This window comes from Bos grunniens, chromosome 14, assembly GCF_055505025.1.
Source record: "Bos grunniens cultivar Pamir isolate PY7600 chromosome 14, Bosgru_T2T1.0, whole genome shotgun sequence".
Classification (NCBI taxonomy): domain Eukaryota; kingdom Metazoa; phylum Chordata; class Mammalia; order Artiodactyla; family Bovidae; genus Bos; species Bos grunniens.
The window spans coordinates 34,617,316-34,640,230 of record NC_141178.1 but is presented as its reverse complement, the minus strand read 5'-3'; the positions used below and the strand labels follow the sequence as shown (position 1 = coordinate 34,640,230).

General features: G+C 44.9%; 1 long non-coding RNA gene across 2 annotated transcripts in view; it reads left to right on the top strand.

Moving 5' to 3' along the window:
* The window catches only part of LOC147359257 (uncharacterized), a 59,984-nt gene that overhangs the window by 14,881 nt on the left and 22,188 nt on the right, over positions 1 to 22,915 (top strand). The window contains exons 3-4 of one of the 2 annotated variants that reach the window (XR_015140648.1): positions 15,571 to 15,605; positions 16,753 to 17,343. This is a non-coding gene — a long non-coding RNA (uncharacterized LOC147359257). Of the gene's footprint in view, positions 1 to 15,570; positions 15,606 to 16,752; positions 17,344 to 22,915 lie in introns of those variants that run through there. The other variant, XR_015140647.1, reaches the window with a different exon arrangement.

The following is a 22,915-nucleotide window of genomic DNA, read 5'->3' as shown; positions in this document are numbered from 1 at the left end:
GAGCAAGTGATCTCTGCAATGCCCTGCATTTTTTTGGTTAACCTTTCTCTCCTCAAACATTTTTTCCCAGTTCTTCCAGAACATGGTACCCTCAGGTTTCCCCTCATTGTCTGGGTACCCTGGAACCCAGGACCTGGAGTTCCCCATCAGGTCTCCTTTCTGTAGGGAGAGGAGATGAAGCTCAGGATCTTCTCACCTCTGCCCAATAGTGGCGCAGAGCTGCCTGCCCTTCCATTCTTCATCCCACCCATTTTCTAGCTTCCTTTTTCTCACTGCAGAAAGAGCTGCAACTGGATGGTCAGAGCCTGAGGAATCGATGGTGCTCATGGTTCATTCTCTCTCTGCCTGATTCCCATGTGTGTGGTAAACTCTCCCATGGGTCCTGTTCTGAGATGGTAACCACACCCAAGCACCCCTGTTACAGGTTCATCCTCATTGATTTGGGTGCTTAGGTCAGACATTTGGAGTCTGGTCACAGATCTTACCATCTCTGCTGGAATGGGAAGAAACCTAAATTTCATGTGCCTCTCCAGTTTACCTAAGTCCTAGTCCTTCAGTTGTTTCTGACTCTTTGCAACCCCAGGGACTGTAGCCCACCAGGCTCCTCTGTCCATGGAGTTCTCCAAGCAATAATATTGGAGTGGGTTGCCATTCTCTTCTCCAGATCTTCCCAACCCAGGGATCGAGCCCAGGTCTCGCTCATTGCAGGCAGATTGTGTACAGTCTGAGCCACCAGGAAAGCCTCAATTTACCTAAGAAGCCACTTAATGGGAATCTCAGAGGCTTGTTCTTTTTTAATATTTTTAAAATAATAGTGTTTTGTTATTTGTTGCTGTGTGAATGCTTTCTTAGCCAACAACTCCAGAGGGGAGGAGGACTTTGGGAGTAAGATTTGGGTACCAAACCTCACCCCAAACCTAAGCCCTTCCCTTAGGCTAATTTCATTCCTTCTTTCCATTCCTACAATGTGTAGTTGAGTGAATACTGAGCACAGAGAGCTTAGTGTTGAAATAACTTGGTTCTAGTACCAGCCTTGCCATGAATTCAACTCAGAGATGAGACTTTGGGTGAATTATTTAATGCCTATGAATGTTTTCCATGATCAGACAGGATTTAATGGCAGCTAACATGAGCCAACCTAGCTATATTTAATCAGAAAGGGAATTAGGTGCTTATAAAATCTGTCAATGTCTGAAAGAGTGGCCTGAGACTTCAGGAGTGACTCCAGAATGATCCTGTTGGGGAGGCTGCCACCTCAGCCACAGTCATGATGCTAGAGGATGAGGAGTCAGACACAGCAATGATGGGAGCAGGGACCCACTGTCTGAGTTATAATTGAGGCAACCACTGCCTTCAGAATGATGCTATAGCTTCCAGATCCACCTCTGCAAAACAAGAACCCCAGAACTCAACTCTCTTTCTTACCTCTGTGAGGTCAGCAGCTGGACACTGGGCCTTCTGGCATTGCTACTGCAGGCAACCCAGTGCCCCCATGAAGCTGATCAGCAGCAATATCAGAAGGACCTGAAGTGAGACTTTGACCTTCATTACTAAAGGAAATTGACCCTAAATATTCAGGAAGGACTGATGCTGAAACTGAAGCTCCAATACTTTGGCTACCTGATCCAAAGAGCTGACTCATTAGAATAAAACCCTAATGTTGGGAAAGACTGAGGGCAAGAAGAGAAGGGAGCGACAGAAGATGAGATGATCAGATGGCATCTGATTAAGTGGACATGAGTCTGAGCAAACTCTGGAAGTCAGTGAAGGACAGAGCAGCCTGGCATGCTGCAATTTATGGGGCTGCAAAGAATTGGACACAATTTGGTGACTGAACAACAACACTAAACAAATGTCAGACAGTTGTATATGGTTGGCCAACCTAAATCATGTTCAAATTTTAGCTGCAAGTGGAGTGAAAGTCACTCAGTCATGTCTGACTCTGTGCGACCCCATGGACTGTATAGTCCATGGAATTTTCCAGGCCAGAATACTGGAGTGGGTAACCTTTCCCTTCTCCAGGGGATCTTCCCAACCCAGGGATAGAACCCAGGTCTCCCACATTGCAGGTGGATTCTTTACCAGCTGAGCCACCAAGGAAGCCCTTAGCTACAAGAGATTGTGGGAAATACCATTTTTAGTTTTTCAGTCTCTGCAGTTTGAGAAGGCATGCTAAGAGAGTGGGTATAGAATTTCTTTTGCCTGGAACCCAAAGTTAAAAATACATTTTAATACTCAGATTGTGTGTGTGCGTGCACGCATGTGCACACACAGGTACCCTTGGGTTCGCGACATTTTACAAAGCAATATCAGCTTTACATGTTATGTACTTCTCATAGAGTCTATTATTCTGTTCTACTCAACTCTACTCAACCTGATGCAACTCTATCCCATTATGTGCTATTCTATTTCATTCCATCCCTCATGTTTCATTCTGCTTCATTCCATTCTATTTCATCATTGTAGAAAAGCTAGTTGGGTTAACTGACTTTTAGATTTCCTAAATGATTGTAGTCTCGAGTTGATAAACCCTCTACTACGGTAAGAGTCATTGCTGGCCCCAGTGTGACATATCCACTGCATAGGGGCTTTCTGGGAAAGGTTTTTCTACATTGCAGAGCCCTAGATTCTCTAAGATGGCACTGCCTTGGCTTCTAGTTCCAGAGAACCTCCTCCACTTTCACAAGTTGCTGGAGCAGTTTGATAGGGGAAATTATTGAATGTGTGTTAACTGGTTGCTTTGCCTTTCTTCTCAAAGAGTATATCATAGTTTCCACACTGTTCTCCTCCAGAGGTTTGCAGTATTCTGAACTGTGGGGATTATGGAAGTGGGAGCGCATTTCTGAACCCAGTGATCACATGGCCAGCTCTCACTGCCGAGGACTCTTCTTTTCTTGCTACCAGGTGGTTGGTAGGATGGGGCTTTTATATGAACCCCTGCACTGGGAAGATGTTTTAACTGTGAGTATTTTCATGGCATCGTCTTTAAAGGTCTTTTCAAGAGTCTTGTCATCTTATTCTGCCAGTAAGCGCTCAGACCATGCAAATAATAACTCAGCTCTTGTGCTGTTTCCTGAAAAGTAAAAAGTGAAAGTCACTCAGTCGTGTCTGATTCTTTGCAAGCCCATGGACTGTGTAGTCCATGGGATTCTTCAGGCCAGAATACTGAAGTGGGTGGCCATTCCCTTCTTCAAGGAATCTTCACAATCCAGGGATCGAACCCAGGTCTCCCACATTGCAGGCAGATTCTTTACCAGCTGAGCCACCAGCGAAGTTGTTTCCTAGTGAGGGGCTGATTGCCTTGGGTGCCACCAACTTGGCTTGCGAACCATGAAGTGAGAGAGAGAGAGAATGATGATGATGATGGTAATAACGACAGCCACAAGTCCCATTTCTGTACTATTTTAACTAGATATCGTTCTGCTTATCTGGTGATTCAGTGTATTAACTAAACTTTCCCTCCCAATTATTTATGATTTCTAGGTCGAATACTTAAGATTAGTTATTAATCCCTCCTCTTCCATCTAGTAAACTTCTATTTCTCCCTCAAAATGCCAGTTCAAATTGTACCTTTTTTAGGGAAGCTCTGACTCCTGAGCACGCATCACTGCCCGCCCCTCCCTGCCCCCCGCCACCGTGCTCCATAGCACTGTTTACATTTCTCTGTAGTGATTATTGCATCTCATGATTTGTTCTGTCTGTGCCTTCTCTTAGATTAATCATCATGAAAGGAGAGCTGTGTCATTTTCATTTTTGTGTCTGCAATGCTTGGTTCTCAAATAAACATTGAATAAGTGAACAAGCAAGTAGCTATCCCAACAGTTCCCTTCCAAGCCTGCTTGCGTTTTGTTAAAAATAGTTTGTGTGTGTAGCCTTAAAAATGTTAAATGGGGTACTACTAGGTTTTTTAAATAGAAAAAAACTTTTTTTTTGCAATGTTATAATGCAATAAACCAAAAAAGGAGGAGATACAAAGAAGACAACTTCTTCCTCTCTGGAAACCTCTACCTAGAAGTGGAGACCAGAAATAATAATATAGAAATAGAAAAGCCTTTATTGAGCACAAAGCCATGGGCCAGACCTGCAATGGATGCTCTTCAAACATTACTGTTAATCCTCGTGTAGCCCATCCTGGCATTACTCTCTTTATCTGGCAGGTGAAGAACTTGAGGACCAGGGAATCTAAGTCATAAGAGCATCTCAGTCTTGGTGGGAGGGGTGGGAATGGTAGGGGGTGTGCAGAGAACAGCTTGCCCAGTTCAGATATCACAGATCTGCCCCACTCGTGTTGTGACTTTACATCTTGACTCTGAGAGAAAGCACTAAAAAATATGTCTGAATCATAACAACATCAAATAATATGGAACTTGAATTAGCTCCATATATGGTGCAGTATAAGGCATGCTCCTGTTTGTTTCACCTGATTCCAAGTGAAGAAAAGAGGGAGGAAGTTTGGGTGGAAATGTCCGAGCCCACTGTCTAGCCTAAGGAGCCCTGGACAAGGCTGCTAGGAAGTCTCTGAACCACAGTTAGAACAGGAGTTTCCCGTGTTTCCCAGTAGGTTCACCTTGATATCCCCAGTGCTTGAGCAGCTCACGGGAACTGTGGCCTCAGCACAACTGTGGTGTCAGCAGCAGTGGATTTCAGAGCTGCTTCCCTTAGTGAATGATGCTTCCTGTAGTTAGAGATCTACAAGATAGGGTCTCATGGCTGCCACACCTGGCACTCATCCTCCATCAACCCATTTTATCCTAAATACTGTTTAAACTTGTGTGCATCCAGCTAGGTGACTCAGTGGTAAAGAATCTGCCTGCCAAGCAGGAGACACAGGTTCCATCTCTGGGTTGGGAAGATCCCCTGGAGAAGGAAATGGCAACCCACTCTATTTATTCTTGCCTGGGAAATCCCATTGACAGAGGAGCCTACAGGGCTATAGTCCATGGGGGCACAAAGAGTCAGACACTGCTGAACAACTAAACAACAGTAACAACAGGCAGATAGGTATATTTCTGTTTGGGAACTGAGACGACTCTGAGTCTTCCATTTCTGATGACTTCAAAGTGGGTTTTGAGTGGAAGCAATCGAGGTGCCCTTTGACAGAGATCTGTCCAGTCTTTGAACCCGATAGATGTAGCCCTAAAGGTAAACCATGGGATCAAAGCAATCACATCACCTGTCCTTTTCCCACAGGATGGCTGGCTAAGCTCACTGACATTTTCTAGAAAGTTGCAGTAAGTGAAACCTTATGCAAATTCCAACTAGAGGCATGTGGCTCATTCTTTATCGTTGGATTTCCATATATTTCTCTGCTTGTTCCTTTGAGTCAGGGCAGATGGGAACGAAAGCATGTTGTGTACTGTGGAGTCTGACCCTCACATGTAATCTTCAGAACACCTGGCGGGACTCATAGAGACTCAAGCCTCGTAGTGGCCACACACATGTCCTCTGCTCAGTGACTACCCAGGGTTCTCCAGACCCAGAAATCCCGTGGGCTCAGCCTGGGTGTCCTATACAGGAGGAAAGGGTCTCCAATGGGGACTGGTCCAGACAGAAGTAAAGTTTGCAAAACAGGTGCTACCCACCTACCTCCCTCTTTTCTGTTATAGCATGCTGGTGCTCATATTGCCAGGAGGAGAAGTGAATTTCCATTCAATAAACATCAATAGCACAGCACTTCCGGGGGGCCACAGAGATGAACAAAACATGATTTTCATCCTCAGGTAGCTCACGACGTGGTGGGTTGATCATTCCTAAACAGAGAAGAAAATCCAGTGTGATGTGAGCAGTGTGAGCGGAATATGTATGTGTGTGAGAGAGAGAGAGAATAAGTCACCAGACATCAGAGGAAGAGCATCCAACTCAGGCTACAGGTCTCAGGAGAGTCTTTCTGGAAGAAGCAGTGTCTGAGTCTTGAAGGAAAAGCAGAAGTTCACCAGTTAAGGATGGGCTGGGAATGTGGCTGGAGGTAGTTAGAAAGCAGGAGGATGATTGAGAGAGAGAAACAGGTGGCCAGTCAGTATAGAGCCTTCCATCACCAGGGGAAGAACAAGGAGTTTAGGTTTTATTTGAAGTTCAGGGGGAAGCTGTGGGCATTTGTCACACAGGGGAGTGAGATGATCTGAGTTTTATTTTAGAGTTTTGCCCTGGATGTTCTGTGGAGAGTGGATCATGGGAAGGCAAGAATGGGAGCAGAGAGACCCATTCTGCAAGTTTATAGTTGTCCAGGGAAAAGAAAATGGTGTCCTGGATTAGGAGGGTAACTGGAGAGGTGAATATAAGTTACCCAACTCATGACATCTTTTGGAGAATGTGCTTATGGATCCAGGTGACAAATTGGATGTGTGTGTGGAAAGGGCAGGGGTGATGAAAGAAAGGGAGTTGACTGAGGATGACTCTTAAGTTTTTGGATACATGATGGTTCCTTTTACTGAGATGGAGGAGGGGCAGGTTGTGGAAGCAGAGCCAGAAATCATGAGCTTTCATTGGGGAATGCTGAATTTGGGGTTGTCTGCAGGGGATACAATTTGAAGCGTCAGGCAACTGCATGTATGACTGTAGCTAATAGGGGAGGTCAGGACTAGATGGTAAATTTGGGAGTTGTGAAGACATTGGGACATTTAGAGCCTCAGGCCTGCAGGAGATCACCCCTGAAGAGGTAGTGTAGACCAAGAGGAGATCAAGAGTCGAGGCTGTAAGAGAGCTGGGTGTGCTAACGTATGGAGTTCAGACAGGCATGCTGAGAACATGCCAGGCAACGTGATAATGCTTGGCAGGCATCATTTTATTCAACCACTTAAGTCTCCATTTGTCCTATAGTAAGACCAACCGTCACCTCTCTGCTTTGCTTCTCAAATCTGACCATAATTGGATAATCTAGTCCGTGCTGCCCATGCGTTTCTTAACTGTTGGCTGTATCAAATAAAGGATGGCCCTTTTATGACTGTGAGTTTTCACACAAGAGGGCTGCTTCCTGGAACTTACTATGAGAAAAAAGAAACAAGATTGGCAGCTGGGGGAGAGAGGAAAGCATTTGACTAAGAGGAAGCCTCCTCACCTCATCTGATAGAAATGCTTGGCAACGAACCCATGAAGAAAGGAAAGCCAAGAGCGTTACTGCTGCTGGAAATATTAGGAGCAGGCTGCCTCATTCTAAGTTTTTGTCTAATTTAGTCACTGACCTTACACCAGTATGGAGAGAATGGGTCACAACAGTAGAGTGTGACAGATCAAGAAGAAGGGTTTTTTAGTCTTCCTTTCCTTATCTTAGCTCCACTTTCTACTTCCAAATTAAGATGGTGCCTATGGATATAAATATATAACATCGCTCAAGCTAATTGCATAGATCAGAAATCACGGAGCAGATCGTTTTGAGGCCTAAGGGGATGCAGATTAGAAGTGAAGTTGACCGTGTGTCCTGGAAGGAGACCTGCATAGTGATGACTCCAGCAAGTGAAATACAGGTGAAATCCCTTGAGAACAGCCAGAACTGTCAAGTGCTGACATCAGTGAGAGGTTAGAGAATGGACATTGACACTCAGATTCTGCCTCTGTTAAGAATGTACCTACATGTGGGTGGGACTTCCCAGGTAGCACTAAACCTGCTACCAAGGTAAAGACTCCTTTACCTTGGTAAAGAACTCGCTTGCCAAGGCAGGGGACTTAAGAGACTCAGGTTTGATCCCTGGGTTGGGACGATTCCTTGGGGGAGGGTGTGGCAACCCCCTCCAGTATTCTTGCCTGGAAAATCCCATGGGCAGAGGAACCTGGTTGGGTACGGTCCATAGAGTCGCAAAGAGTTGGACAGACTGAAGTGACTTAGCACGCACAGACACGCTACCTGTAGGTGGAGAGCTGGTGGTAAGAAATACTGGAGTTCCCCTCTCCCACCTGTTCTTTTCTTATATATTTATATTTGTGTACATTTAACCATTTTAATAGGAAGATATATGTGGTCTATAGTTTACATCATGGATTAGCTGAATTCTGTATAGTTTTCATTTTCCTTTTTCCCAATAAATTCTGGACTCATAAGTAGAAGGCCCATGCTCTAGCCTTTTCTCTCTTGCTAACTGATGACCCTGGATAAGTCATTTAGCCTTACTGAGGTTTCTGCTTCTGGAATAGTGGCTAACCTTTACATCAAGCCTCATTAATCCCCCACTTTTTCCCTGTGGACCACAGGCAGGCAGCCTGTAGGCTGGGTGAACTGCAACAGCATCACTCACCTGTCTAGGGCTTGACAGGCTGTCAGCAGGATCTCCTGGATATTCCCCAGTGTGACCCTCCATGATATGACCTCTGATAATCTCCTCAGTACTTTGTCCATGGACCCTGTGGGCCAACCATGTTTCTTTATCCCTTTGCCTTCAGAGGGCAGGGACCATGTGTGTTTTGCTAAGTGCCATTCACTCTTACTGTATGAATGAGGGAAGAGTCTTCGTGCAGCTGCCTAGAATAAGCAACCCTTACTGATAAGGAAGAGAGGGAGAACACCATCAAGCCATTTCCACCTCCATTGCAAAGGACAGGCTCCCACTGTGCCTCTGCAGCCCCAGGCTACCTCTTCCTTTAAGATTTGTCCAGGTGTCATCTCTCTAGAAGCTTTCATTATTCCCTAGCCAGATTCATCAGACTGTCTTCCATGTTTTCACAGCACTTCGGGCAGAGCTTTATGATGACATGAGTCACATGATTCTACTTAGTGTTTATGTGTCTCTTTCACAACTGAACTTGAGATCCTTGAGGTGGCGCAATAAGCTGGAATCCGATGCCATTGGGTCTGCACTTGAATCATTTATTAAGTGGGGTTCAGGCAATAACACTTATCTGAGAAATACTTATAGAGTTCCTGCTGTGTGCCAGGCACGGAACCAGTGCTGAGGATGGAGTACAGCTTTTGATCTAGAAAAGGGACAGACAGGGAAACACACACATCTGTTCTTCCTTACAATCAGTGATATATGGTGTGAGAGGGAATAACAGAGGATCCATGTGATAGGTGGGCCAGGAAGGCCTTTGTAAGGAGGTGACTTCTACTTTGAGACCAAAGACAAAGAGAAGTCAACCATGGGAAGGTGGGGTAAAGTGTCGTAAGTCGAGGCAGTTGGGGGGTGTGGAGCCTGAGTGAAAGAAGGAGCTGAAGGAAAGCTAATACGGCTGAAGGGTGGAGAACAAAGGGTGTGTCTGGAGAAACAGCTGTATCCTCTGGAAATACTTGTTGAGTGAATGAATGTGTAATTGGAAGGCTGACATCAGGCCTGGTCCTCAGTGAAAAGCTGGGCTGTAACAGGGTAAGAGAGTGTTTCCTGCAGTGCTTTTCTTTGAATGAGTTTTGGGGCTCTCGTTACTCATCTTCATCCAGGTCCCTGGGCTGGGTGCTGGCTTCCCCAGGACAGGGTTGCCAGCTCAGGGAATACTGTGTGCCTGTCTCTTTCGCCCAATCACAGGACTGATGAACTGGGGTCTTCAAGGATCCAACTGTCACCTGGGAGAGCACTCCCCTCCCCACCTTAGGTCATGCTCTATTCCAATGGGTAGCGAGTCAGCACTCTCTCACCTCAGATTGTCAGACTACCACTCAAGTGGGGTACTTCCTCATCTCCCCCACAGCCACCTTACGCTCAGATACTGACTGCTGAGTGATAGAACCCGGTGCTCTGCCCAGAACTGCATCTGCTTCCCTGTGACTAGGGCCTTGTCACCGGGCCAAGCCTGTCTGCTAACCCTCTTCGCAACTGGGGTGAAAGCTTTCCCAGAAGGCCTCTTACTCCTTTATGTAAATGTTCTGCTGGCAGCCCGGCCCCACGAGCTCATTAAGTCTGTTTAGATGTATTTGAATCCCAGCGGTGAACACCGTGTAGGCTCCGTCTGGGATGCCTGGTAGGTCCAAGTCTGCTCTCGTTTCCTACCTCAACCCCTCAAAGCCTTTATTTTTTTCTTCCCTGTCTGAGGAAAAGTCTGGGAAAAGCATTTCAGACACAGATTATTGATGTAGCATAATGTTTTACATGTGCAAGAGACAGACCCAAAAGTCAAGGGAATGACGCGTTAAGTGTAGGAAGGGAGCATATTTTTGGATGCCCTTGAACTCATGTTACATAGGCATGTGAATGAGTGTGCTGTTGTGTCCGACTCTTTGCGACCCCATGGACTGTGGCCCACCAGGCTCCTTTGTCCTTGGGATTTCCCAGGCAAGGATACTGGAGTGGGTTGCCATTTCCTTCTCCAGGAGATCCTCCCGACCAAGGGATTGAACCCACGTCTCCTGCATTGCAGGCAGATGCTTTACTGCTTGAATCACATAATTTAGGCAGTGCTCCCTCTCACCCATGCTTAAAGCTGTTTCTTCAAACTATGCTTGGCACTGTTGGGGTTGGCAGAGCCGAGGCCAACAGCAGCAACTGTGCCAGGAAGCAGAGTCCAAGGAATCACTCTTCAACGAAGAGGAAGTTGGGTTGCTGTCTGTGTCCATTTGTCAGTCCCAACAAGAAAGACGTGGGCTCTGGAGCCAGGCATACTTGGTGTGGAGCCCCATCTGATCCCTTGCTAGGTTTGTGAGCATAGGTCTCATTGCCTCTCTGTACCTCGATTTCCTCATCTGTGAAATGGGTAGAATCATAGTTAAGAGCACTGACTTCAGAGTCAGACTCTGTCACTTACTATCTCTGTAAGCTTGAGCAGGTTCCTGCACCTGTTTCCTCATCAAATGATGACCAGAATAAAGTCTCCTGACATCATCAAGCTGTTGTAAAGATGACACAAGCTGATACACAAGAAGCATGGTGCCTGACACAGCGTGAGCACTACAGGGGTATTTGCTGTTACTATGGATTTTATTGCTGTTGTGCTTAGTCACTCAGTCATGTCTGAGCCTTTGTGACCACATGGACTGTAGCCCACAGGCTCCTTTTTCCATGGGGATTCTCCAGGCAAGATTATCAGAGTGGGTTGCCATGCCCTCCTCCAGGGGAATCTTCCCAACCTAGGGATGGAACCCAGGTCTCCTGCATTGCAGGCTGATTCTTTACTGTCTGAGCCACCAGGGAAGCCCTTATTGCCGTTAGTGCCCACCTCACAGACCATGTGAGAATGAAGCAGAGAGAGAGCTTGCCAGGCACATGGTGAATTTCAGCTGCTGTTCTTACAATCCTGGCTCAACTTAACATGTGCGACACTGCATTCAGTTCCATGTGAGCTTCTTAAGGTGACGTTTGCTAGTTTAGGAGAGGCAGGAGTTGCTTCTCCCTTCCACACTCTCTCTCTAATGACCCAGTTTTGTTCAGGATCTTCTGTGAGGAACGTCAGACTCTTTCATGGGTGCAGGAGCTGCCCTCATCCCTGATAAGGGCAGGAAAGAGAGGAACAGAGCCGGGTGATATGAGAGCCTGGTGGGTTTATGGTGTCACGTTAAGCATGTTCTGATTTCTCTGCTCTATAAAACACCCCATATAAACTATAAAATAAAATATTTACATTTTTACATACCTAGCAGTACTGGGTGGGTAGAGTAAAGTGATTTGGTGGGTTTCCAAACCCACGAGGCTTTGGGGATTCTGGTTTTGCTTTACCTGATGCAAACTGATACTACATAGATTCCATGGAAAGCACATTTTACTGCCTATTTTTAGCTGGGGGGAGGGGGGTGGTGGTGGTGCAGGAGACACCACCGGCTCTAGGGGAGCTTGAATAGAGGCTCCTGCAGCACTTTGAGTGAACAGTCCCTCAAGTTTTTGATCATAGAAGCAGAGGGAGAACTGATATGTAGATACACATATTAGCCTCTACCAGGCTCCTTTGTCCATGGGATTTTCCAGGCAAGAGTACTTGGGTTGCCATTCCCTTCTCCAGGGGATCTTCCTGACCCAGGGATTGAACCCAGGTTCCCTGCATTGCAGACAGATTCTTTACTGTCTGAGCCACCAGGGAAGTCTCAGTCTCTCTTTCTATATATATAAATGGTTAAATTTCTTGTTTATATGTTAAGGAATTTTGAAGGAATGCAAGTTCTAGAAATTTCTACCTGCAGCTGGTGTAGTTTTCTGAGCCATCTCGAAGACAGAGCAAACACCCTGCCAAAGTTTAGTCATACACTGATAGCTGTAGCTTGGAAAGGGGAAAACGAAGGTTTGACTTAATAAGCCGACAGAGAAGTCAAACACCCACAAATGGTAATTTACAGCTGCAAAGGGCAGTGCTTTTAAATCACCCTAGTGAATTATATGTTTCTGAAAAAGGAACTACGCATCTGAAAAATTATGTTCCTTGGTAATACTTTAGACACTATTGTTTTGGCCCTGTCACCTCACTAAGGTTATAAATAACACAGTCCTTCTTACTTTTCTTTTCCTAGATTAGCCGGCTGCCATGAGCTTCGGTTCCCGGCTGTAATGTAACTGTATTCTGTCCTGTTATAAATGCACTGTTATTCTCGTCACCTTGAGGGATGCTGTGGGGTGTGGCTCTCAGGTGCCCACATGGGAGCTGAGGGGCTGGGCATGGGAGGGGAATTCTCTTTTCTGATCCAGCTACCCAGCCCCTCTCCCCTCCCTACTCTGTGGGCCCCTTGTTGGCAGTGTTGTTCAGTCGTTATCGCCTGTTCTCTGCAGGCCTTTCTGCTTCACTGGGAGCCTCGCGCCAGAAGGAGGGCTGTGGCCTGTGCAGCTGTGCCCTGGGGAGGCGCCTCCCTCCCCCGCTGTGCACCCACCTGGAGGAAGGGGTGCCTTTGTCTAGTCTACACAGAGAGGCTTCATTGGCTGGTGGAGGGTACTGGTTAGGAGCCCTGGGGGCCCATAGAAGAATCTTTGTTGCAAGGAGCATCTTTGTCTTACTGCCTTTCAGCTGTCAAATACGACAGCAGTGGGACTGGGCTTAAGGTGTTCTCTGCCTTTTCTGGGCCAAGCAGGGATTCTTACAGCATCCACAGTGACAGTGGCGACAGCAAACAGTGGCAGATTGTAGTTTCTAAGTCTGGCTGCGGCAGTGTTTTTGTCCTGCATGCACGTCTAAATGTGGATTTTTCACTCCCTTATCAGAAAATGGAGTCCATTTCTCTCTCCCTGGAGTCCCCCTAGTGCTCTGACCAGTAGAACACGGTGGGCGTGACACGGACACTCCTAGGATGGCCCTTCTTTCCTGGCCTGGCAGCTTCCACTTTCAGCCTCTTGGAGGACGGCTGCCATGGAGAGAGTGAGACTCCTGTGTGACCACCAAGGTGTGAGACACACCCGGGCCACGTGGGGAGGCCCTGGAGGAGGAGAGGCCACGTGAAAGCAGGCCTAGGAGAGAGGCCATGGGGTACAGGAGGGAGAGACAGACACCCGCGTGGAGATGCCGTCTTCAAACAGCCCAGCTGTCCTCAGGCTGCACCCGCACAAGGGTCCCCATGGCGGATTTGTCCATCTGCAGCTGGTCAACCCACAGGATCGTGAGAGGGAACACGCTGTCATCTTAAACCACCAAGTTTTAGGTGGGCCTATTTTGCTGCCATGACAAGTAAAATACCCTCCCCACCTCCTGCCACTTCCTCTGAAAACAAAACCCTGTTTCAAATGGAATGTTCTTTTGCTTCTGCAGCTTTATTACCAGGAACCCAAGCCATGGAAGAAACAAAGAATGGCTGTGACCAGTCTCGCTGGGGTAGACTACTGGGAAGTGGTGTCCACGTCTCTCACGAGCACGTTTGGGGGCTGTATTTCCTTATTTCCCATTTTGTCCTGTTTCTGCCTGTCCCACACTTTGATATAGGACACATGGGAATGTGTGAACTGCATTCATTCGTGTATTTGTTTAGGTGTTTACCTGTGGCTGTGTCAGTCACTGGGAGCCCAGGGCTCCTGGCTGTGGGGAGTTGAAAAAGAGGAGGCATCTCCCCTGCCTCTGTGAGCCCTGCCCCTGGCTAGGGAACCTGTGCAATAAGGAGAAGGGATGACAGCTCATAGGATGCCTCATGAAAGTCACCTGTGAAGTATTTCAGAGGAAAGGAAACATCCACCTTCTTCTCCCAGGCCACAGGGAAAAGAAAACTCAGGGGAACCTATCTGGCCTGAGTCCACACGGCCACTCTGTGCCTGGGATGCTCTTTGTGAGGAATAAGTCCTGCTGAGTGGTTGTTGGGGATGGAGTATTGTAGTCAGTGGAGCGGCTGGCCACGGCTCATTAGCAGTGCCGACCTGGGCACCGATTCCCACCTTGACAGCTTGAAACCACTTTTCCTCCTGCTCCACCCAAACACCTCCAGGCTCAAGTTCCAGGGCCATTTATGGTCTAACATACTTGATTTTTCCAGCCTTGTTTGGTTCACGAATTGTTTCATAGGTACCCATTTGGCTTCCTTAATGAGGCTGGAAGTTTCTCGAGGGTCTTACTCTTTTATTCCTTGTATGGGTGGTATTGGGCACTTAGAACTCCATAATCACTTAACAGTCAATTGGTGAATACGGAATTGGGTTGGACGGATCACAAAAACTCAGAAAATAAAAGGGTTCAGGTACTGAAAGAGTTGTAGAGACATTTAGTCATTTGCAGGACTTTTAGCATTTATCAGGCAAGGGACTGAGTGCTTTCTAGTCATTAACTTATAGAATCTTTACAACTCAGTAAAGTAGGCAACATCATTCTTCTTTTATAGCAGGGGAAACTGAATCCTAGAGGTTAAATTACCCTGGTCAAGATCACATAGCTAGTTAGATGGTAGGTTTGGGTTTTGAATCCACCGCACTTCCATTCTGAGGTTTATGCTTCTACTGGGACATTCTATCCCCTTACCTTTGGGGTCTGATGTGCCAATCAAGTGGAGGGGGCTGTCTGTCAAATACAGTGCAGTTTTTATGTGTCTGGTTTCCCAATTGCCCCATACTTTCCAGCTCTAATGCTTATATGCTTGAGCTTACATTTAGCGATCTCTCACTGCCAGCTCCTAAGTTAGTTTGGATATCATATCCCAAAATTTGGATGCAATATGTATCTTTCTTGTGGAAGCAAAAAGTGCTAACCTTCCAGCATCTGTTACTTGTAATTGCTCTGCATTAAGTTACAATTTTGGATTTAAATTTGAAAAAGTGCATTTCAGTCCCAAGATTTTTAATGTGGAAATGAACAATGGTAAGAAGTAACTGATACCCTCTGTATTTTTCTTTAAGAGAGGGAGATGTGTTTTAAAAAAATCAAAGTCAAGTGAAGGTGCCCTGGTACTTAGTCTTTGGAGGAGATTATGGAATGCCACACTTGTGCTGGTGTCAAGAACACCATTTCACATGCCTCCTTAAATCTACACTGTTTAGCCTGCAAATTTTACCTCAAATGCTGCCTGATTCACGTTTTCAATCTTTTCCTGGTGGGAAGACCCTAGTAGATATCACCCAATCACGGTCTTTTGGTCAACACGTCTGTCCTTACAAATCAAATTAAGGTAGTATAGATGAGAGAAACTCGTACAAATCAATAAGCAAAAAACTAATTGGACAGAAATATGAGTAAAAGATGTAAACAGGGAGTATCAGTCTGCTTGGGCTGCTGTAACAAAATATCAGGCTTGGTATTTTAAAAAATGGAAATTTATTTCTTGTATTTCAGGAGACTGCCAAGTCCAGGATCAAGGTGCTGGCAAGGTAAGGTTTAATTCTGAGGCCTCTTCCCTTGGCTTGTAGGTGGCCACCATCTAACAGTGTGCTCAGATGATCTCTTCCCATCTATGTATGATGATGGAAAGAGAGATCCTTCTGGTGTCTCTTCTTATAAGGACACTAATTATCAGATCAGGGCCCCACCCTTATGACCTCATTTAACCTTTATTACCTTCTCAGAGGCCTCGTCTCAAATTCAGCCACACTGGTGCTTCAACATATGAGTTTTGGAGGGATGTAAATATTCAGTCCATAACACAGGGCACATTAAGAGTAATACAAATAGAAAACACGTATAATTTTTTTAAGTAGAAATAATAATAGCTCACATTAATTTGGAGATGACTTTATTCCAAACATTGTTCTAAGCCCTTGATGTCTCTTTACTCATGAAGTTCTTATAGGAAGGCTGTGACAAGGTAGTTTCCACCACTGCTTCATTTGACAGAAGAGAAGCTTGATACATAGAGAAGTTAGGCAACTTGGTCAGTGTCACACAGCTAGGAAAAGACAGCTCCAGAATTCAACCCCCTGAGCCTGTACTCTTGACAGCCCTCTAAGATGTTCAGACTTGTCCACAGGTAGAAACCAGAACAGTACACCAATTTTTAGCTATTGGATTGATAACAATGAAAAAGCTAGGGATATTGAGAATGTGGGGAAAATGTCATTTTTACACACCTCTGGTGGAAGTGGAAACTTTTGAAGGGCAATTGGATAATATCTGTTGAAATTAAGTATGTGTGCTTTTATACGTTGAGCCAACAATTCCACTTCTGGAAATTCACTTCCTTATAAAATTCTGCCAAAATACCAGTGCAGGAATATTCACTGCAACATTATTTGAATTAGTCAAAAACCCAAAGTCAATGTCAGTGCCAATCAATAGGGCAGAGTTTAAAGAAGCTGTGATGATTTTATGAAATGTGAATCTGTGAGCACTGATGCAGAAATATCACAAACATTTACTGATATGTTACCCTAGTTTGTTAGGCCCACCATAACAAAATACCCCAGACTAGGTGACTTAAACAACAGAAATGTGTTTCCTCATAGTTGTGGCAACTGCAAGTCCAAGGTCAGGGTGCTGGCAGGGTTGGTTTCCTCTGAGGCCTCTCTCCTTGGCTTGCAGATAGTCACCCTCCTGCTGCCTCGTCACACAGCTGTTCCTCTGTGCACGTGAACCCTGGTGTCTCTTTGTGGGTCTTCGTTTTCTCTTTGGACACCAGTCAGATTGGATTAGGGTCCATTCTAAGGTCCTCATTTTACCTTAATTACTTCTTTTTTTATTATTTTTTAATTGGTGGGAAATTACTTTGCAGTGTTGTTTTAATTACTTCTTTAAAGGCCTCATCTCCAAATACAGTCACATTCTGAGGTATTCGGAGTTGGGGCTTCAACATAGGAATTTGGAGGGAGCACAATTCATACCATAACCTGGGTGAGAAAGAAAGATGTGTTGCTTTGTGATTAGTATAATCTTTAATGTGCAATTTAAGATGTAGAAGAGCTGATATATGCATTGAAAATCTGTCTGTAAAGCTCTCCAAAGAATTCTTATACTTTCTTTTGTGGTGAAAAATTGGATGAATCTGAAGTGTGGTTGAAGGTAAACTCCTAATTTACTTTTATACTTTTCTGTATTTAATATTTAATCATGCAGAAGCAAAGTTGCTCTGTAAGAAAACTAATGGAATTGACAAAAATAAAATTATAAGAAATACTTTGGTAAAACTTTCATTTCTGTTTTCTTACTACCTTGGCAGAGCTTCCGTGGGTTATGTTTATTTTATTTATTTATTAAAAATATTTTATTGGAGTATAGTTGCTTTACCATGTTGTATTAGTTTCTGCTGTACAGCAAAGTGACTCAGTTATACACATACATACATCCCCTCTTTTTTGAGCATTGCTTCTTATTTTCTTATTCAAATGCCAACAAGGGATACCCAGATAGTAGCATTACACGTCACTGTAACTTTGGGCTTTATATTTTTTTCAATGAAAAGCTTCATAAATACTATTGAAATTTAAAAAATATTCTAAAAAAATAAAAAAAACCCAAAGGATAATGGGCGGCCTGTATGTGGAAAGATTAGTGGTTTATGGTGAACTTTCATTGTTTTCAGTGTGTTGTGATCTATCAATGGTCTTAGAAAAAAAAAAAAAAAAAACTTCTATGAAGTTTCATAACCCATGGTCCCTTCCCCACTTTTCTGGTATTGTTTTGCTTTGTAAAGTTTTCTTGAAGTTTACCTATTTTAGGAAAATGTTATACCTTCTCTTTACTACAAATAGACTGAAAAGAAAAAAAAAGAGGTTACTATCAACTCGTATCTACATTCTATTGATCTGCTTTAGGGATTTAGACATAGCCTATTATTAATCACAGCCCACTTTCTGTTACCAGCAGTTTCCTGAGTCACCTCAGATCATCAGCCTGTTCATTAAATGTCAAAGAGTTTAAACATTTGTTCAAAGGCCATGTAATGAGGAGGGAAACCTACCCCCAAGGAGAAGCCACACACCTTCCTCTAAAGTGAAATCTCCACCATTTTTCCACTGCGTACTGCTGGGTATCCACATGCTACTACTTCCCTTGAGGAGTGAAGAGGCCTTTGAATGGGAATAGTTTCAGTTTTGCCCCCCAAGGAAAGAAGAAGAGGAAGAAGTGACATGTATTGAGGGATGACCGAGCACCATTGCTTGACAGATTTTTCACATCACCCACACAGCCACCCAATGAAGTGTTACTATTTCCCATTTACAGATGAGAAAACAGAATCAGAGAGGTTAAGGGACAATGTCAAAGTCTAACAGCCATGGTATGGGTGCATCCAGGTTGCATTACTAGGCCTGTGGATTCAGAGGCACGTGTTCATCCCAGCTGCTGCCAGTGTTCACGACCCGACTCTGCAGGGCCTTTGAGCTTCCAGGCTTTGGGGCATGGTGAGATGGAGCAGGACAGCTGGACAAGGCCTGCCCTTTCCTTGGACACAAGACAAGGGGAGATCCTCACTCAACCCAAGGGAGATGCTGGTTAGACCCTCCACTGGTACTGCTAGGGGTCTTTCCCCAACCCCTTCCTTTTACGGAAGGCAGCTTGAGCCCCAGCCTGGGCCCAAGCTTAAGCTTGAAGCCCAGCAGGCTTACATGAATTTTACTCTTATTTCTTATATCCCCAATTTCTTCTTTCTTTCTCTTTTGTAGTTTTAACAAATGAGCTCTGCAGTGCAGGGGAATGGTTTGCCAGTGGGTTCTCTGTGGGGTATGCGGCCTCATTGTCTTTTAATCAGTCGATTGCCTGGATCTACTTTTGCATCACCCCGTGATTTTCTCTCTAGTTTTCATTAAGAAATGAAACTTTTAAAAGGCTCATTTATTTTATTATATATATTCTCATGGTAAGAAGTTAAAAATATACAGAAATGAAAAGCAAAGTGAAATTCGATATAATTTCCCACTCTAGAAATAAAAGTTTGGTGTGTAACCTTCCAGATAGTTTACTGTGATATGAACAGACTCTATACTGAAGCCTGAGGCAAAAAAATATCAATGATATTCATCTTGACTTTGTTTAACATTTTGATATTCTGTTCTTGGATTTTTTTGGCATTACTTTGATTTCTAAAACATTACATTGAAATATTATTTATCTTGATCACTAGACTTTCTGGCACCCCTTAAATTTTGCACCTAAAGTGGAGTCTACTGTTCTCCTGTCCAGCCTTGGCCCTCGAATACACACATTATTATTAAAAAGTGTTTTGGGGAGCTTGTTTTACAAAATAAAACAATCATACTATAATAAGATGAGTTTACACATCTATACAGCACGTACTATATAATTCTGTAGCATCTTTGTGCTTGATGTGTGTTAACACACTATTAATACACTATTATTGGACTCATAATAGTCCAATGGTGTAGGTGTTGTTATATCACTTCCATTTTGCAGATAGAAAAACTGAGGCATCCAGAGTTAGAGTACTCAAAGCCACACAGCCCATAAGTGCCTGTGTGTGGATTTGGAGTCGACTGGTGGGGCTCCTGGAGGCTTCTCTGGTGGCTCAGATGGTAAAGAATCTGCTTGCAATGCCAGAGACCCTGGTTCAATCCCTGGGTCGGGAAGATTCCCCTGGAGAACGGAATGGTAACCCACTCCAGGAGAATCCCATGGACAGAGGAGCCTGGCAGTCTACAGTCCATGCAGTTGCACAGAATTGGACACACAGAGTGCCTAACACTTTCACTCTCAGAGGGGCTCCTAGGGTGTATGCTCTAACCTACCATGCACTTCTCTCTCTTTCTCACTCTGTCTCTCTCTGTCTCTCTTTGCGCACACTGTCCTGTCACCTACATTTATTTCTAACTCTATCGTAAGCATATTTCAGTTTCAGTATGGAAGACACTACCCCATATTGAGTTCCCAATATAAACAGAAATAGCAAGACAAAAACCTGGAACCTCTCTCAACAGCTCCTTGGCCACTCCTCCCCTTTAGGCAGTGGCACGCCACCCCTCCAGCCCCTTGACTATCAAGACCATGTCTCTCAAATGGGCTTCTGACCACTGTGCTTTGTGGCTTCTCCTCTTTTGTGCCGATGCTCTTATTCTGAAGATAGTTTCCTGGTGCCGGCAGTCTGGCTGCTGTGTATGCGGAGCAAGCCACCTCTTCACGAGCCCAGGGGAAACATTTGGAGCACAGATTGCGAAGCACCTGAATCTGAAATGTTTATTTCTTGGCTGGCTTTTATTTTCTTCCAACTATCAAAGGAACTCTGGCTGAAGTTGACACATTAATCACTTGTCTAATTTCATTTCTTAAAACTTAGTTATTTTTAAATGATAAGTAACATGATTTACTGCCCTTTTTGATTTAGAAACCTGTTCAAAATGTGGAGTGGTGCCTGCCTCTTTGTTAGCAGAGCCTTGAGATGCTTTTCCTTTGCTTTTTTTTTTTAAATTGATGATAATTAAGTGCTTATACTTCTTTCATCTGAAATATACATGTTCATTATTGATATAGTTCATATACTTCGGAATCATTTAATTTAGATATTGGTTATTTCTAGTAAAAGGCAATTCGGAGAAGGTGATGGCACCCCACTCCAGTACTCTTGCCTGGAAAATCCCATGGACGGAGGAGCCTGGTAGGCTGCAGTCCATGGGGTCGCGAAGAGTCAGACACGACTGAGCGACTTCATTTTCACTTTTCACTTCATGCATTGGAGAAGGAAATGGCAACCCACTCTAGTGTTCTTGCCTGGAGAATCCCAGGGATGGCAGAGCCTGGTGGACTGCCGTCTCTGGGGTCACACAGAGTCGGACACGACTGAAGCAACTTAGCAGCAGCAGCAGCAGCAGTAAAAGGCAATATGGTTGGTGTTTCTAGATAAAGAGGTTAAGAGGAATACCCTGACCTGTTGTGATTATTTTGCAATAGGCTCCCTTTCCATTTGTGGGTAGTTAGCTAATCCTGTGAACAAGGTCTCCAATTCAATTCCTAGAGGACTCAGTTCCATGGTCAAAGTTGTGCTCTGACTTTGCAGTGTGGAACACTGATCACAAAGTATGTGTGTGTGTCCCTTCTAATCTTTCATCCCTTCTCATGGTCTCAGTAGGTAGCAGGCCAGGTCATAGTCTGTCCCTTTAAGCCAGGGGGGTAGGGACAAAGGCTGATAGGTTTGGGTGTATTACCATGGGAGGGTGCTTGGGATGGAGGTAGTGGGTAAGTTATGGACTAAATTATGCCCATCCCCTCACCCAAATTCACATGTTGAAGTCCTACCCCCAGCACCTCAGAACGTGACTGTATTTGGAGATAGTGGTCTTGGGTGGGGTGGTGGGAGGGAGGCTCCAAAGGAAGGGGATATATGTATACTTACAACTGATTCATGTTGTTGTATGGCAGAGACCCACACAACGTTGTAAAGCAGTTATCTTCCAATTAAAAATAAATTTTAAAAAGAGGCAATTAAAATGAGACTATGACTGGTGTCCTTAAAAATAGTGATCAGGACACAGACACACCCAGATGGAAGACCAGGGAAGACACAGCGAGAAGACAGTTCATCTGCAAGCGAAGGGGTAGGGCCTCAGAAGAAACAAGCCCTGTCAACAGTGTGACCTCAGATTTCTAGCCTCCAGAATGATGAGAAAATAAGTGTCTGCTGTTTAAAGTCACCCAGTCTGTGGTGCTTTGTTATGGTAACCCTAGGAATCTAATTCAGGTGGAAAGTGGGCAAAACAGGGTGGACTTTGGAAATGAGTTACATACATTTTTGGTAAACCGGTCAAGTGAAAGAGCTCATGAATTTTACTGTCCCTGTAATTTGCCCACCTGTAAATAGATTTCCTGTCCTTGAATTGTTGTGATTCCCCATGTTATAATGAAGTAGCTTTTGTAGCCTAAGTGGACTACGTGTACTAAGTGGTTGGAAAGTCCAGTGAATCAGCTCTGAGGAATGGGCTGTGGAGGGCTGACGCCAGGGCTCTCCTTCTAAGGCTGCCGCTGCAAAAGAGGGCACCGCTCCTGTCTGAGCGGGAGGGGAGGAGAATCATGGCTCTCATGGGACAAACCTCGTGGGTTCAGCTTGACGCACATGGTCTCCTTTCGTTTTCACTACAGACTTGGCTGACACGTCATACTATTTTTATTTTACAAATGAGAAAATCAAGGGCATGGCAGTGATAAGAACTTGTTTACTTAAATAGTTCTGCCTGTATGCAAACTCCAATTGCTTTTTTATTACACCATGATGCCTCCAATTTCTTCTTCTTTTTTTTAATGTTATTGCTTTGGTCCCTATGATGCTAATTCTATGTGTCAACTTGGCTAGGATACAGTGCCTAGTTGTGTAGTCAAACACGAGTCTCGGAGTTGCTGTGAAGGTATTTGTTAGATGTGATTAACATTGTAATCAGGGGATTTTGAGTGAAACAGATTACCCTCTCTTTATTGGGTGAGCCTCGTTCAGTCAGATGAAGGCCTTAGAGCAAAGACTGAGGTTTCTCTAAGAAAGATAAATCCTGCCTCAAGACTGCAGCGTGGGGCTTCCCTGGTGGCTCAGGGGTAAAGAATCCGCCTGCCAGGGCAGGACACATGGGTGCTATCCCTGGTCTGGGATGATCCCGCATGCTGTGGATCAACTAAGCCTGTGGCCACAACTATGGGGCCTCTGCTCGAGAGCCCAGGAATCAGAACAACTGAACTCACTCGCCACAACTACTGAAGCCCGTGCGCCCTAGAGGCCGTGCTCTGCAACGAGAGGAGCCACTGCAGTGAGAAGCCC